We start from the raw sequence: 18305 nt of genomic DNA, 5'->3' as shown, positions 1-18305 counted from the left end.
CTCAATGGCTCTTCTGACTCAAAATTCCAACGTCTTTCCACAATCCTCCCCAAAACACGGTCAGGTCTGTCACAGCCATACCCCACTATGCTGGTACCAACTTGTTTTAGTTAGGGTTGCTATTGTTGTGATGAAACACCATGATCAAAATGAAAGCTGGGGAAGAAAGGGTTTATTTGGCTTATACTTCCACAATATTGTCCATCATTGAAGGAAACCAGGACAGGAACTCAAACACAGAAGGATCCTGGAGACAGGACTTGACACACAGGCCATGGAGAAGTGCTGCTCTTAGGCTTGCTCCCTACGACTTGCTCAGTCTGCTTTCTTATAGAACCCACAACCACCAGCCCAGAAGTGGCCACACCCACAATGAGCTAGGCCCTCCCCATCAATAAGGAAAATGTCTTACAGTTGGTTCTAATGGAGGCATTTTCTCAATGAAGGTTCCCTCCTTTCAGATGACTCTAGCTTGTGTGTCAAGGTGACATAAGACACAACTGTCCCTCAGTGTGTTTGCCTCTAAGTAGTGACCACACACAGTGACAGCCAGGTGGCTCAAGGTGAGGTAGAGAATAAAAGCAGGGTAAGTATAAGGACAGAGAGGGTGTGTCCTCAGCTTCTCTGCAGCAACAGAGAGAGAACAATCATAAGTGTGTACAGCTTTGCTCCCATCCAGGCTACAGACACACAATCTTCAAAGAGTTTTAGCAGGAAACCCCATTAACAGGGAAAAGATGTGTTAAACTCCTGTGTGATCCCAGAAACTCTTGTTTCTATTTATTTCTTAACAGATTATAATCCCATCCATGGTACCTTTGAAGCTGCCCTATCATTGCGCTTAAATAGAGAGAGAGAAGAAATCAGGTGAAAGGTTTCTTAGCAACCTTTCAGATGTGCTTTGGCTACACCAAGGAGGTAGACATGGCTCATAAGAAAATTGCTGGTCTCCCTTGGGAAGCTTCTACCCGCACTTGGGTATGTCTTTCTGAGCAGCCCCATACTTAAAGTTTATATTAGAATATCTTTAATAAAACTCCAACTCTGCTTCATACTGGCTAGTCCTGAAATTCTTTTCTGCTTCAAAGCCAGAAATTTCAGTCTAGCCCAAGCTGAAGTCCCTAAAAGAGCAAGGGAACTTGTCAGGCAATTGAATGAAGCAGTGTGGAGATGCGTTTCTGTCCCCTACTGCTGACACAAGTGACAGATACATGTTTCAACAGAATAGAATCCAGATGTTGTGAGAGTGCTGTGTGAGCTTAGGTCTCTGGAGAAACAGCACGTACTGTGTGTGTGTGTGTGTGTGTGTGTGTGTGTGTGTGTGTGTGCATACAAACGAGATTCATTAGAATGGCTTATAGTCTAGCCCAACAATGGCTGTCTACCATCAGAAGGTTCAAGAATCTAGTAGCTGTGCAGTCCACTAGACTGGAAGTCTCAGCTGTTCTTCAGTGTGTGCTGGAATCCCAAAGAAGTAGACTCCACTTCCAGTTAGGGAAAGGACTTACAGCAAGAGCGAGAGCAAGCAAAGAACAAAAGCTTCCTTCATCCATGTCCTTCATATTTGCTGCCAGCCTGGATTGAAGGCAGATCTTCCCACCTCAGAAGTTCTGCATTCAAAGTGGATCTTCCCATTTCAAATTATTTAATTAAGAAAAGTAATACTTCATGGGTGTTCCCAGCTGCCTGGAATTTAATTTCAGATGTCATGAAGTCATCAATCAATAATAGCCATCACAAGAGTCCTGTAGAGGCCTTCCAAGCTTTAGTCCCAGTAACAGGTGTGGTACAATTTTCCTTCTATCAGGAAGGTGGCTTTGGCAGTCCTATCAGCCAATAGACAATTGGTCTACACCAGCCATCATGGCTGTTCCACTGAAATCTCCATGTAAGCTCTCACAGGGCTCCATGGTCCAAACCCAAACCACGGAAGCCCATCCACAAGATTCCCACACCTATCTTCTAGTTGGATGTAGTTACGACTAGGCTATTTACTGCAAACGGGGGCTCTCTGTTCTGCCCGATGCACACCTGACAAGACATGCCTGCCACCCCAACACCAACCCCAGGCTGATTCTCTTAGGCACCCACTTATCTTGAGAAATTCCTTGGCTGAATTCTGTAGATATCTGGCCACATGGCTCAGGGATACGGGGCCAGGAATAGTCAGTAGAGTCTATAGTAGAAAGGCACGCATCTGTGGCATGGCCACCTCCAACCCCTGACTCTAGTAACTCAGGCTACCATTGATTCCTCTGGGGAAAGTGGAGACAAGGTGTTTCTAAAAATGAAAATGGAATGGTCCAAGAGAGCCGGGAGGAGGGAGGTAGCTCAGCTGTTTGGAAGTTAGGGGCAGCACGAATTCTGATGGATCTGCCCTGGACGCTCCCCGGGTCTCTTTCCTATTGTGGATAACAAATTGAAGTGTCTAAAGGCAGCAGCTGTTTCAAGCCAGTGCCAAATTAGGCAAGAGATGGATCTCTTGGACATGAACAACATGTGCCATTTCATACCAGGCTCCTCACATCAGCTACAGCTTCGTTTCTAGGGCAGAAACGCTAATTATTCCTGTAGGAAGAGATACACTTGTCTATATAAGCTGAGGCTGAGGATCAGCGGAGAGGAATGAAGAGTCTGGATATTTTCTGGAAACTAAAAAGACCTCAAAGGGAATTTGAGAGGAGCTAGCCACTAAAAAAAAAAACAAAGTAAAGGATCAGATAGGTGGAGTGGAAACAGCCTGGCAATGGTGGCGAATAGAACAAAGAACAGTTTATGGGAGAGGAAATACTTGGGAAGAGTTCACCAGTCCCACCTAGAAGGAGGCAAGTGCAATTCCTTTTCTCCCTTAGAGCCAGGCAAAAGGAGCCCTAAGAGCTAGGCAGGCAGAAGGGCCACCTTCCAGCCCATCTCCCTAATTGTGTTTGCATGCATTACAAATGAACCTGACTGCCCAATTACAATAGAGTAGGTGGAAGCTTCAGCTCCACCCCTACCACTTCTTTCCACACACTCAGCAATCATGACACCAGAGCCACCAAAGCCTCCACCTTCAGAGGAAACACCCAGACACCAGCAGACACTATGCTTCTTCAAGGGCAGTTTGAACTCCCAGCCTGTGAGGCAGGTGTGTCTGAGTTTCCAATCCAGGCCCCTGCCAGGGTCTGAGCTAAGAAGGAGCAGCCTCTTCTTGCAGCAAGAAAAACTTCCGCAACGTGGGAACAAACCAAGAATTGCCTTTAAAAAGAATCAGAGGACGCATCCTAAACCCAAAAGCTCAGCCCATGTCACTGGAAAATGTCCTGTTGTAGTGAGGGCTCTTGCCTTTAGTGGGATCAGTTCAATACTTTAGAAGGCTCCCACTAGATAGGCAGAAAGGAGAATATTTATTATCAGAGCTAATAAAACTGACTGTGAATATGGAGTCAGATTTCTTGGTCATGGAACCTGCGTGGTCACCTTTGTCCCGTGCTCCGAAGGGTCCTACTCTTACTTAATGCTCTGCAGACATCTTCAACATCTTTAAACTTGATAAACCAGAAGCCCCGCTGCTCTGTTTAATATCTAGCCCATGTTCTGTTGTGCGAGTAAAACATTCATTCATGTGTAATTTGTAAAGGAAAGAGGCTTATTTTGTCTCACGGTTCTTGAAGTCCTAGAGTATGGATGCTGTCTGCTCAGCTCCTGGCATCAGAGGATCCAGGTTTGTCTATGTGAAGCAGCAAGAAACAAAAGCAAGCAGACAGGTGGAAGGTGGGCAGCTCAGTGTGTCACCCTGGCTCACAAAAGTAAACTCTTCCTGTATGTCCTCCCGGGACTGCTGGAAAGACCTTAAGCCCTCTTCCATCCATCCCAGCCTCCACAGTGGGACTTCGGCCTCAGCATGAGCTTTGGTAGGGGCTAACTATAACCAGACTGTGGCAGTACTGAAAACCACCCTGATGGCTGCAGAGGCTTAAGTTAGGCGACCTAAGAACAGGCGTGGTAAGGAAAGGGCTGTCTCCAGTCAGAGTTTCGGTCTCTGTCTCTATTCAAATGTTTACCGGTGTTTATGGATGCCTGGCTTTGGTTTCCAGGGTCATGACATCAGAGAACAGAATTTCTTTTCAACCAGCAACTGGCGAAAGAATCATCCACAGTTCACTTGACGTAGTAATTTTTAAATTAGCTTGTGTGAGAGATCAGGGTAAGGGAACACATTCAGAAGACAACTCCTAACCATGAAAGCATTACTTCTAACCCTCAAAGGAGTCAGTCACTTGATTCTAGTTCTTGGGACTTGGATGGAGAGCGGTGCTCAGAGGTCGGGGCAGCAGGCTCATATTGTGCCTACGTTCAGTCAGATGGAAGTGGCGCTGCCAGAACTGAAGGATGCTGGGACTGTGAGTGGTGGTGTCGAACAGGATGCTGGGAGCAGTCCGCCACCGAATCCCTGGGAAGCTTGCTAAAAGTACCCAGTGATCCATGCTTAAAGGTTCCCTATAAAATGTTGTTCATTTTACAGTGGGAATCTCAAGCCCTGGACCACTTGGGCTTGGTTGGTAGATGATGGTGAAGGTGTTTCCTAAGCAGGGACCATTGTCTGGCACTGAGACCTCAGTGTGAGATGCACCTATCACGTCCTGGGAGTGGGAGAGTGAAACAAAACAGCTCACTTAGGTAGGAGTCTGGAGATAATGCACAGGCCCCCTTTGTTCTTGCTGCCTCCCTTTGAAGCCCTCTGAGCTACCGCTGGGTCTGTCTGGCTGCTACTGCAGTCTTGCCATCACCATCCTAGACTGTGACGATGAGAATGGGAATCCAGAAAACAAAATTTACGCCAAAAACCATAAACACAAACAGTCAAATGGGACCATGCTGCACCCCTCACGATACGCCTGGCAAGGAAAAAGTGATGCTTGAGGTCTCAGCTGCCAAGGAGACCTTGTAACAATCCCATCACATGATATGGACATCAAATAAGACACAGTCCAACAGAACACTTGATTTCATCGGTGACATGTATGCAATGTGGGGATGAATTCTCTGGACAGGGTGACCAAGTACAGGCTCAGAGGGAGCAATGTCTGAGATGCTCTGGATGTCACTCGGAGCTTCCACGGGCAAAATGCTCTGTGTAAGAGCCTCTGCTCCGACCTGCAGCTCCTTACAGACACACATAAGGAAGCAGAGAGCAAGAGGCTTGGGACACTGCTGAGAAAGAAAATGCAAAAGCAAGAGCAGCCAGAGTCTCCCAGGGCACATCACAGCAGGCCACGTTATCTTCTTCACTCAGCAGTGTAGAGATCCCACACTGGTCCTTGAGGAGAAGCCAGGCGACGGGCTTCTGCCCCCTTAGTGGAATGCTAATGAGAACTCAGCTCCAAATATTACATGCTGATCCAGGCTGGATGCTCCCTTCAAGACCCAGCTGGCTGTTAAATGAGGTTAATCCAGCTCAGCCCAGTGAGATTTGGAAGCAAATAACCAAGAAAGCTTCTCAACTCCAGGCCAATAGTTTACAGATTCACAACAAAAGAACATCTTCCCTCTGAGAAGATAGGAAAGATCCTCTGTACCGTGCACAGATGCCTTTAGAGCTGTTTCTATTATTTCCAGACTTCTACCCAAGTGAGAAATGTGTCTCACTGTCCCACTCCCCAGACATGATAGCCTACACAACACATTGGCCTCTCTGTGCCAAGGTGTCAGGCCCCACTCTAGGAAATGCCTTCGGCATAAACTGCCAATCCTAACAAGTTTGAAGAGACTAAATCACTGACCATCTGGGGGCTGTGCCAAGGCCAGCTGACTGAGGCTGCCAGGGATGTTGGCCCGGAGAGCATAGGATTTGGGTCTGGCATCTGGGTCCTCCCCAGGCTCAGTGATCCCAGCCGAGGCAAAGACACGGCAGCTCTCCCACCTACCACCTCAACTCTGCCATGTGATGGGGGAGGCAACTAAGGTTCCGATGAGTTGGCGCCCAGACTCAGGCCTGCAGAAGAGCACAGAGCGAAATCACGCCTGCCTAAGACCTTCAGTGATTTTCATAGCTCATTTCAACCAGATTCGCCAACAGGCTTAATCCTGTAGAATAATTAAAGCTAGAAGAAGACAGGCCACAGGGCTGCTTTGCACTGTTGATGGGGGAATCCGAGCATGGAAGAAGGAGCGCTGGTCTGCCTGCCAAATCGTTAAGCTTCTCATTATTAACTCATTAACTTGGTCACGTAACGCATACAGGAAGGAAAGCAGAGGCCGGGAACACCTGCAGCTCTCTTAACAGAAGACACAGCACAGTCGACCACAGACTGTTAATGTGCACAGCACTCAGGCTGCACCTGCATGAAATGTCTGGCCACTCTGTCATCTGCAGAGGTGTTAAGTTCATGTGTGTCCTTCTAACGGTGGTTTTTGTTGTTGGTTTTTGTTTTTTATCCTGAGCATGGCACCCTGGATTCAGTTTGTCTAATACAGAATGAGGCCTGGAACTTGGCCTCCAGCCTTATAGGAGGTGATGAGCAAATGGGTTGGGGAGAAACAGGAAGGGTTTTGCAAAGGATGAAGTCGCACCCCCAGGGTGAGCGGGTGGGAGGCCTGTATTGCTTTATTCCAGCATACTCCAGTTCTCCTAGTCAGTTTCCAGTACAACAGCCGGGGCAGGTAGAGCTGTACTAATTTGGGGTGTTGATTTAACCCACAGCATGGATTTTAAGATATGCGGTCAGATGCACTGGTTACTGTGCTTTCATGCCTTCCCATCAGTAGTACTTGCCATAAAACTAACCTGAGTTTTGACGGGAGACGTGTTTCTTAAGATATTAGATACTGACTATGAGTCCCAGAACTTCCCTCCACAGTAACCGCATTTAGTTAACAAGTCTCCAACATGACCCTCAGCCTGGGCTACATGCAGCATACAATGTATGTGTGTTTACCTAGAGAATGCTTTGTTTACTGTTGGCTAAGGACATCCACATGAGACTGGGCTTCTTTCTAAAGCCAAATCCCTGATAGTATTAGGTAAATACTTGAGAAATTACAGCTCCTTCCAGCCCAGTAGATGGATGATCCCATTAAAAATACCCATGGAGGGCAGATGGTTTACGAAAACATGCTGTTCTTCCCTAAGAACAGAGTTCAGTTTCCAGCACCCACATTAGGCTGCTAGCAACTGCCTGTCATTCTAGCTCTCGGAGATCTCAGGCATTCTCTTGACTGCTGTGGGCATCCACAACTCACACACACAGACACACACACAGACTATCCAAGAACTGTTGTACGGACGGCTCTGTGACTAAGACTGTCACTGTGAAGTGTGAGGTCCTGAGTGCAGATCTTCAGCTCACACATAAAAGCTGGGCATGGCCATGTGAGTCAGCAACTCCAGTGCTGGCATAGGAAGTGGACGCAAAGGATTGCTGGTGCTTACTGGACGCCAGCCTAGCCAGAAAGCATTGGGAGCTCCAGGTCCAGCGAGACCCTGTCTCCAGGGAACAGAGTGGAAAATGGCAGAGGACTTTGGGACTCTTCCTCTGCAGTGCATGCTGATCGGAATTGCTCACTAGGGCCTCAGGTCTAATAATTTTCATGAATTCTCCCCCAAAGCTATGGAGAATTTGAAACAGTGTCAAGTAGCTTGTTTGTTTGATAGGGTGTCAAGGTAGAAACCAGGAAAGCAGCCGCCACAGTTCAAATCAGACCATCGTCCCTGGAAGCGTGGGGACCAGACAAAACTGTTTATGAAGAGTAGTACGCACAGTGCCATAGTTCCTTCTTGACTAGAAATTCCGGCAGTTCACAGCCATGGAGCAATAAGACATACAGATAGACAGACAGACCAGCACACAGAAGAGAGAGAGAGAGAGAGAGAGAGAGAGAGAGAGAGAGAGAGAGAGAGACTTTCAGAAAACCTGTCCACATGTACACAGACAAATCCAAATAAAGAACTCAATAGATTCCCACACGGGTGGAAGTAATGAGCAAATGTCACATCCTTCTCATGCTGGACACAGTTGTGCCCTTTCTTACTAAGGTGAAATGTGGGATGTTTTTCTGTATATATGTTGCCTTTATTAATTAATAAATAAAGCTGTTTTGGCCAATGGCTTAGCAGAGCAAAGCCAGGTGGGAAATCTGAACAGAGATATAAAGAGGGTAGGCAGAGTCAAGGGGATGCCATGTAGCAGCCGAAAGAGAAGGACATTGGAACCTTGCCAGTAGGTCACAGCCTTGTGGTGATACACAGCTTAATAGAAATGGGTTAATTTAAGATGTAAGAACTAGTTAGGAATATGCCTAAGCTGTTAGCCAAACGATGTTATAATTAATATAGTTTCTGTGTGATTATTTGGGTCTGGGCATCTGTGAAACCAATGTGCAGTCTCTGTTTACAAAGGTGGAATTCATAGAGTTATGTGAATATCTTACTTAACACCATTCATCAACCATGTCTAAACATGTCATGTTGTTTACCCATAATTCAGAACTGGGCTTTGCTTCTCTGTAAGGCAAGGCTTTAGCAGAATGAAATAATATTGGATTGTGTAAGAAAGTTAACTGTACCTGCTCAGCAAGGCAATGGGTAGATAATGTCAGGCTTCTTATGATGGATGCGATTGGTGTGGTTCTGTATTTACACTGTGTGTAGCTGCACACGTCATCCAGCATCTTCATGTTTCCATCACCTCTCTGTTGAGTTGCCCAAATATGTTGGGAATAACAGTGATAGCAATCACGAGAATCAGACATGTCTTCTAACCCCTAAGGCACTGTATCTATATTGTTCCAAATACTAGTATTTCATATACCTATTTCTATGTACAATGCATACCCTTACATTTTTTCCCTTCCAGTTAAATACATATGAACGGCAAAATTAAGAAATCAATTAACTGGTGTGTTTATTTAAGGTAGAAAGTCAATCTAAGGTGGATATCCTCCCTAATCCCTCATTGCTAGGGCCTGAATTCAAAAGAAGCTACTGGCTACCATGAGCTCCATGCAGAAAGGGTTGACTGTGAGTTATGCAAAATCTGCATTTAGTAATACCCATCTTTTTCTAGTCTCATTTACAATTCACTCCAATGATGGGCAAACTATCATCCATGGGCCATGTTTGTCTATGGACCATCCTTGAAAATAAAGTTTTATTGAAAGACAGCCAGGACCATTATATACTATCTGCATCTATTGTTGTGCTCTGATCATAAATTCCAGTCATTGTAGCAGAGTCTCTATGCCACCCCCCCAACCAAAATATTTACCATGCAGTCTTTGGCAAATTTTCTGGCATTCATTCTAGTCCACTGAAGTAGAAATGACACAATGACAGAAACTGTCATATACTATAAGCTGACACACACAGCCTAACGTAGGTTGTTTCCCGAAAGCAATCAAGTAATTCTAAATGAGTGAATTGATCAAATGCATAGAAACAGATAATTATATATTAAAATTAAAAGGTAATATCTGAAGACCTTCCAGGATAATCACTCACAGAAACAGCCCCCCAGACTGCAGCTTCTGTAGCGTCTCTGAAAGGGGGTCTTGTTGGAACTAGGAGTTATGGACTGTGAATCATTTGTCCCTCTGTTCTTAAGTAATTTAAGGTAACAGGATAATGTGGATTTAACACTATGTGGCTACACAATTGACCTTGGCAAACAAAACCTGCCCCATTAGAAAAAGTCCATCTAGAAATTAGGAATTGCCCTTTGAACTGCAAGGCAGTGAATGGGCTAATGCTAATATTTGCCATTCCCAAAACAGGGTATTTTAAATCTTTTATGACTTTCAGTGCTGTGAAAGTACTTTTAAAATACTTTACTTCCAATTGCAAAATCATTCTGTCCTCAGTGGAAAGTTGCTCTAATAACGCAGAAATATATCAGGTAAGCCTCTCCAGCTTTCTCTTCCTTCCCTCTCTTCCTTCTGTCCCTCCCTCCCTGTAGTTTAAAGCAAGCAAAACAGGAACCCCATGTCACAATAGTAGTTAGCTGTTAGCTATACACCGTTATTCTCTCTTTTGGTCTCCCTCCCCCGACCCCTCTCTCGGTGTGTATGTGTATTGTATGTATGTGTACTTCATTCCTGTCTGTAGCTATTTTTATTAAATTATATACATTGAATACTAAGTGATCAGATGTAGAATTTCTAGACAATTATATAAAATTGTTCCTAATTTTTTTCTATTAGTTATCTCTACGTACTCATAATGTTTAAAAGTAATGTAATTCCTATTCTTTTTACTAGTTTTTAATTTAATAAAAGTGAATTATCATTTGTTCCCTCAAGAAACTTTGCTTCCTTTTGTATTTGTGCAGAATATTATATTTATATTATATGTAAATATATATAATTATTATGTATATGCAGAAAAGCTACTTATGCATTAGCCCCTCACCCTCACAACACTGATAGACTGCATACTGCTTATTCTTAAGGCCACGAGAGGCTGGGGATTTTACCATGCTGGCTGTCCCCTTCAACCAAGCTTGGACTGGAAGAAAAAGCCCAGTGGAACTCTGTTGGGTCCTTTTATTAGTTCAAGGAGCTCTGGTGTCTCCTGATGTCAGGGGAAATAGACAAGCTGCCAAAGAAGATAGGAGTCACATGGGCCTCTAAGATCAGCTGATTCGGCAACAGCCAATTCACAAATGAATCTTAAACAGAACCATGAAATTTTGTGGATTTCAGAACATCTTCATTATAAAACCAGAGAAAAACCATATCACCCTCCGTCCTCCCTCCTGTCCTTCCTCTGCTCCCCGCAGAGACCACGGGAGGTTCATTTCAAGGTCTGATGAATGGTTCAGAAGGTCTGAAGCAGATTACAATGTGAATTTCCTTGTTTGAATTCTATATTTGAACGCCAGACTCACCCAATTTGTCATGGTTTCTTTTTGCTTAAAGGAAACACCAGTCAGTTATTTAGAATATAAAACAGCAAAGCCAAATGTTCTCCAGACAGAAAACCACACCTTCAGAAGACAAACCCGACCACTTAAGAGAACCTCCAGACCCCTGCCCAGGGACGTCGAGCTGTCATCTATTTATTTTATGCAAAAATCACGGGAAGCCAGTTTTGATCAAAGCCAACCAACATTTCCGTTCTCATCTTGCTTGTTTTAAGACACACTAAGATCACCACATTCTTCTTCTCATTTTTTAAAAGTAATTTTATCAAATGCTGTTTGGATTTCAATGATCGTGTTCTGCTTTCCAGGCCCCTGGATTGAGAATACAGGGCATCAGAATCCCAAATGTGACCTCCAGGAAGCTCTTCATGCCCACTGGATCGCTGAACCTTCAGTGGGGGAGTAGAGTCTCGGATGTCACTCCGTCCCTAGAGCAAGCGTTCCCAAAGGCATCAGACCATGCTGATCCACATCAACTAACTGCCCCTGACGCTCACATTGCCAGTTTTACACAGGGACACGGCAGGTCACAATACTCCATTCCCGTTATGAGAAGAATGTGGAAAAGATCAAAGCTACCATCAAAGCATTGGAGCAAAAATAACGATAGAGAAATGCCGATCTGAAACCAGCCAGTTTCACCCCGTCATATTGTGCTCACCTTGATTATATTTCAATGTTCTATATTTTCACCGTTTTGTATAATATATGGCAATAAACAGGGTAAGACCATAAAGAATCCCAAGCTTTTATTGTCGAAGTTTTTCAGATCTTCTATTGAAATAACAAGAACAAACAACCAACAAAAAAACCTAGACAGAATTCTTTAACAAGCCTCATGCATTTGGTGGCACATTCCCACTTCTAGGAACCATATACCCCTTAGTCCTAAACTTGGGGCATAGTGTTTTCCCTATGGAAATGGGAAAATCTGCCCATCTCTCGACCACAGCTGGATTGTCTGCTGTCTGGCCACTCTGTTTCCATCCCTCACGATGGGGTCCCTGGCCTATCCAAACCACACGTAAGGAGCGCCGCACCAGGACACAGCCAGGAAGAGAATCTGACTCCGGTCATCGGGTCTGAGAGTGAGGGTATAGTATTCCATCCCTAGATCCCTACTGTTAACCTAATGTTAAGTGAGTATATGTAAAGGAACACTTGCTTTTCATGAATGATCTGGGTTGCAAAGAGACAAATGAGCATGGCAGGTCCATAAGCAGCATTGAACTGATGGCAAAAACAAAAACCTGTTCCCATTGACTGGCAGAGCTCACCTCTGTCTGGAGTATCTCAAGATACCAATAGACTTGCTCTTCTGAGACTGTTCTCGAACTACAAGGAAGCTTTTAGCCATTATGCAGTAAACCACAGCAGTTCTTTTCTAACATAACTGAAGAACTTCTGTCACATCAAGCCCCCAAACTCTTTCCTAGCCCAAGATCCTGAATTTTTCACTTTGCTCCTCTAAGACTGCCATAGTTGAAGTCAGTTTGCAGCTGACTCCTTGAGCCACCTGAATTATATTTTTTCATGAACTGTAAACCTTCGGTCAGGGTTAATCTCTCATTTGCCTTGCTTATGGATGTTGGATAGCCCCGCTGTGACTAGTTTTCGGGGCTACCCTCCCTCCCCTGCACTGCTTTGTACCTTCTTCACAGCCAAACTGGGCACCTTTGTGTGAGAGTAAAGTATGTGTGTCTTCTCTGTTCTGGTCCCTGGATTTCTTTTATTTTATATTTTAAATTTTTTTATTATTTCTATTAAGCTGTATATTTTCTCCACTTCCCTCCCTTCCTCCCCCTCCCCTTTTACCCTGTCCCATGATCCCCATGCTCCCAATTTACTCAGGAGATCTTGCCTTTTTCTACTACCCATGTAGATTAGAACCATGTATGTCTCTCTTAGAGTCCTCATTGTTGTCTAGGTTCTCTGGGATTGTGAATTGTAGGCTGGTTTTCTTTGCTTTATGTCTAAAAGCCACTTATGAGTGAGTATATATGCTATCTGTCTTTCTGGGTCTGGATTATCTCACTCAATATTATGTTTTCTAGATTCATCCATGGGCTGGAAAATTTCAAGATGTCATTATTTTTTCTGCTGTGTAGTACTCCATTGTGTAAATGTACCACATCTTCTTTATCCATTCTTCAGTTGAGGGGCATTTAGGCTGTTTCAAGGTTCTGGCTATGACAAACAATGCTGCTGTGAACACAGCTGAGCACATGTTTTTCTGGTGATTGAGCATCCTTTGGGTATATACCCAAAAGTGATATTACTGGATCATCAGGGAGGGTGTTTCCTAATTTTCTGAGAAATGACCATACTGATTTCCAAAGCAGCTGTACCAGTTTGCACTCTCCCAGCAATGCAGGAGTGTTCCATTTACCCCACAACCTCTCCAGAATAATCTGTCTTCAGTATTTTTGATCTTGGCCATTCTCACAGCTGTAAGATGGAATCTCAGAGTTGTTTTGATTCACATTTTTCTAATGACTAAAGATGTTGAGAATTTCCCTAAGTGTCTTCCAACCATTTGTGAATCATCTGTTGAGAGTTCTCTGTTTAGGTCTATATCCCATTTTTTATTGAATTATTTGTTCTTTTGATGACCAATTCCTTCAGTTCTTTGTATATTATGGTGATTAGCCCCCTGCCTGATGTGGGGTTAGTGAAGATCTTGTCCCATTCTGTAGCTGTAGTTTTGCCTTGCTGACCGTGTCCTTTGCTTTATAGAAGCGTCTCAGTTTCAGGTGGTCCCATTTATTAATTGTTTCTCTCAATGTCTGTGCTGCTGGGGTTATATTTAGGAAGTGGTCTCCTGTGCCAATGCTTTCAAGTGTACTTCCCACTCTCTTCTATAAGGTTTAGTGTGGCTGGCTTTATGTTGAGGTCTTTGATCTATTTGGACTTGAGTTTTGTGCATGGTTAAAGATATGGGTCTATTATCATTCTTCTACATGTTGATATCCATTTATGCCAGCACCATTTGTTAAATCTGCGTTCTTTTTCTATTTTATATTTTTTGCTCATTATCAAAAATCAGATCTTCATAGGTGTGTGGATTGGTAGCTGGGTCATCGATTCAGTTCCATTGGTCCTGCTGTCTGTTTTTATGCCAATACCAGGCTGTTTTCAGTACCACAGCTCAGTAGTAAAGTTTGAAGTCAGGGATTGTTATGCCTCCAGATGTTCCTTTATTGTAGGATTGTTTTGCCTATCCTATTTTGTTTTGTTTTGTTTTGTTTTGTTTTCTATATGAAGTTGAGTATTGTTCTTTGGAGGTCTGTTAAGAATTTTGCTGGGTATTGCATTAAGTCTGTAGACTGCTTTTTGTCAAGATTGCATTTTAATATGTTAATTCTACCTACCCAAGAGCATGGGAGATCTTTCCATTTTCTACTGTCTTCTTCAATTTCTTTCTTCAAAGTTTTAAAGTTCTTATCATACAGGTCTTCCACTTGTTTGGTTGGAGTTACTCTAAGATACTTTGTTATTTGTGGCTATTGTAAAGGGTGATGTTTCTCCAATTTCTTTCTCATGTGTATAAAGGAGAGCTACTGATTCTTTTGAGTTAATCTTGTATCTTGCTACATTACTGAGGGTGTTTATGAGTTGTAGAAGTTCCTTGGTAGAAATTTTGCAGTCACTTATGTAAACTATCAAATAGTGAGAATTTGACTTCTTTTCCAATTTGTACCCCTTGATCTTCTTTTGCTGTCTTATTGCTCTAGCTAGAACCCCAAGTACTATGTATAGATATGGAGAGAGTGAACTGTCTTCTCTTGTTTCTAATTTCAGTGGGATTGCTTTGAGTTTCTCTCCATTTAGTTTGATGGTGGCTGTTGGCTTGCTATATATTGCCTTTATTATGTTTAGGTATGTTCCTTGAATCCATGCTCTCTCCATGATCTTTATCACAAAGGAATGTTTTATTTTGTCGAAGGTTTTTGACATCTAATGAGATTATTATATGGTTTTTTTATTCAATTTGTTTACTTAGTGGATTACGTTGTCAGATTTTCATATGTTGAACTATCCTTGCATCTCTGGGATGAAGCATACTTGGTAATGGTAGATAATTTTTCTGACATGTTCTTGGATTGGGTTTGCCAGTATTTTATTGAGCATTTTTGTATCAATGTTCATGAGAGGCATTGGTCTTTAGTTCTCTTTCTTAGTAAAATCTTTGTGTGGTTTGGGTATCGGAGTAATTGTAGCCTCATAAAAAGAGTTTGGCAATGTTCCCTCTGTTTCTATTGTGTGGAACAATTTGAGGAGTATCTGTATCAGTTCTTTGAGAATCTTGTAGAATTCTGTGCTGAAACCATCTGGTCCCAGAATATTTTTGGCTGGGAGACTTTTGATTACTGTTTCTATTTCTTTGGCAGTTATATGTCTATTTAATTTGCTTATCTGATCTTAATTTAATTTTGGTAAATAATATTTATCCAGGAAGTTGTCCATTTTCTTTAAGTTTTCCAATTTTGTGGAGTACAGGTTTTCAAAGTATGACCTGATGATTCTCTGGATTTCCTCCGTGTCTGTTGTTATGTCCCCCTTTTCATTTCTGATTCTGTTAATTTGGATGTTCTCTCTCTGCCTTTTGGTTAGTTTGGATAAAGGCTTGTCTATTTTGTTGATTTTCTTGAAGAACCAACTCTTTATCTCATTGATTCTTTGTATTGTTTTCTTTGTTTCTATTTTGTTGATTTCAGTTTTCAATTTGGTTATTCCCTGTGGTGTAGTCCTTCTCTGTGAGTTTGCTTCTTTTTGTTCTAGAGTTTTCAGGTGTTGTGTTAACTCACTAGTGTGAAATTTTTCTAGCTTCTTTATGTAGGCATTTAGTGCTATGAACTTTCTTCTTTGTTTGGTTGGGGACTTCACGCCAGCCCCCGGCATACATATATACAAGGAGTTTAAAAAAGGTTTAGTTAAAAGTGTCACTTCAGCCCCTAACATCTTTACACAAAAAAAGCCTGGAATGTTTGGCTGGGGGTTTCACCCCAGTTCCTGGCATAAGCTCCTTTCCCTGAGAGTTGCCTCAGTCCAGACCCCACCTCCAAGAAAGGCCGCCAAATGATGACCCCTCCTTAAGGAGGGTAAAGATCACTCCCACGGGCTATTTAAACTGCCCCCCCCCCCGAGAATGAACACGTGGTCTCCCAGTTTTCCATGGTCATTTCCTCCTCTCTGTGTTTTCCCAGGGAGCAACCCAGGAGTATTGGCATCTATTAAACCTTTGGTCTGACTGGGATTATTGCATCGGCAGAGGGGTTTGTTGGTCAAAAATAATACTTAACACACTTAACTCTGCCTTCATTGTGTCCTACAAATTGTGCATGCTGTGTGGTCATTTTCATTGAATATTATGAAGTCCTTAATTTCTTCCTTGATTCGTTGATAATTCAGGTAAGCATTGTTTAATTTCTATGTGTTTGTGGGCTTTCTGAAATTAGTGTTGCTGTTGAATTCTAATTTTAAGCCATGGTGATTCAATAACAGAGTTACTCCAATTTTTTGTATCTGTTGAGGTTTGTTTTATTACCTAGTATGTGGTCAATTTTTGAGATGGTTTCATGAGTTCTGAGAGGAAGGTATATTCTTTTATGTTTGGATGGAATATTCTATGGATGTCTGTTAAATCCATTTGAGTCATAACAACTGTTAGTTCCCTTATTTCTCTGTTAAGTTTCTGTCAGGCAGACCTGTCCAGTGGTGAGAGTGGAGTGTTGAAGTCTCCCACTATTAGTGTGTGGGGTTTAATGTGTGATTTAAAACTTTAGTAGTGTTTCTTTACATATGAGGGTATCCTAGTATTTGGGGCATAGATGTCAAGTATTGGGATTTCTTCTTGATAGATTTTTCCTGTGACAAATATAAAATGTCCTTCTTTGTCTTTTTTGACTGATTTTTATTTTGAAGTCTATTTTGTTAGATATTAGGATAGCTACAACAGTTTGTTTCTTAGGATCATTGGATTGGAAAAATTTTTCTCCATCCTTTACTCTGAGGCGATGTCTGTCTTTGAGGTTGAGGTGTGTTTCTTGTATGCACCAGAAGGACGGATTCTGTTTTAGTGTACCTATGTCTTTTTATAGGTGAGTTGAGTCCATTTATATTAAGGAATATGCCTTAGTCATAATTCCTCAAGTACTGTTCACTTTTTTCTTTCTCTCCTTCTTCCTTCTTTTCTTCTTTTCTTCCTCCCTCCCTCCTTCCCTCCCTCCCTCCCTCCCTCCCTCCCTCTCTTTCTTTTTTCTTTCTTTTGAGAGAGAGAGTGGTGGGGGAGACTAAGTGATTTCTTGGTCTGAAACTTACTAAGTAAGTTAAGTTGTATGGTCAATGAGTCTCAGGGCTCTGCCTGTTTCTGGTACTCCAGTACTGAAATTATAAAGTACACAATGGCTTTTCAACTTTATCTTCGGTTCTGGAAATTGTATGCACTGGCTGCTTTTTTAGAAGACCTGGATTCAGTTCCCAGCACCTACAAGGTACTTAAAAACCATTTATAACTCTTTCTCCAGGGGATTTGATGTCCTCTTCTGGCCTCTGTGGGCCTCAAGATACTCATGTGGTGTGCAGAAATACATGAAGACAAAACAACTCTACATATCAAATATAGCTTTAAACAAAGTCAAACTGTCAAACTTTCACGAAGATCATTGTTAGCTGAGGTTTTTATGAATAGCCTTTTAAACATGACAAAATTATAGTTCATCTCACTTTACTAAGGCATTATTTAAAAAAAAAATTAATGAGTCTTGGGTTTTGTCGAGTGCTTTTTTCCAGTCAAATGCTAGGCTAGGATATCTTCTCATCTTTGGCCTGTGATTACACATTTCTCTCCCTAGATCCAGGGGGTTCTGTGTCTCAGCTCTTATTCTTTGCGTAGATATTCTAACTTCTTCAAGGAGAATCCCCAATTGTTAGTAGAAGCATCTTTGCAATTCCAACATTTGAATTGTGCCACCACATGCTTCTGCTGATCATCTTCTCTCATCTATGTTGTGGCTTTTTGGTTCTTGAGATGACATGGGAATTTGCTTGGATTTGTGTTTGTCTGTTGTTGATTGGGTTTTGTTTTGTATTCTAGACATTATGTATTTTTTATGTGTCTCTAGATCCTGTTAATCTTTTTTTTTTTAATTTAAGAGAAGGAATGACTTTCATCTTGGCTGGAGTAGGGCAGGTTTGCTATGACAAAGCTCTTGGTGGTCTTGTCACCAGAAAGTACTGGAGTTTCTAGGAAGTTTGGTTGCTGCTACTTTTTTTATTTTTCCCAAGAGGAAATGATAGAGCATCATAGAAATCTGCTATAGAAAATTTTAGAGAACTCAAAATTGAATAAAGCCTCCATTACGTTTCCCAAGCTTTTCCTTCAACACATCCTCATTGTATTCCACA

General features: G+C 42.5%; 1 protein-coding gene across 2 annotated transcripts in view; it reads right to left on the bottom strand.

Moving 5' to 3' along the window:
• Cacna2d3 (calcium voltage-gated channel auxiliary subunit alpha2delta 3) overlaps positions 1-18305 on the bottom strand; it is a 798817-nt gene that overhangs the window by 400782 nt on the left and 379730 nt on the right. The window lies entirely within an intron of this gene.

The sequence above is a fragment of the Alexandromys fortis genome, unplaced genomic scaffold (assembly GCF_014885135.2).
Source record: "Alexandromys fortis isolate MF-2015 unplaced genomic scaffold, M_Fortis_MF-2015_v1.1 scaffold_106, whole genome shotgun sequence".
NCBI classification, from domain to species: Eukaryota; Metazoa; Chordata; class Mammalia; order Rodentia; family Cricetidae; genus Alexandromys; species Alexandromys fortis.
Note: the sequence above shows the minus strand (reverse complement) of the source record. Positions and strands in the feature narration are given on the sequence as shown.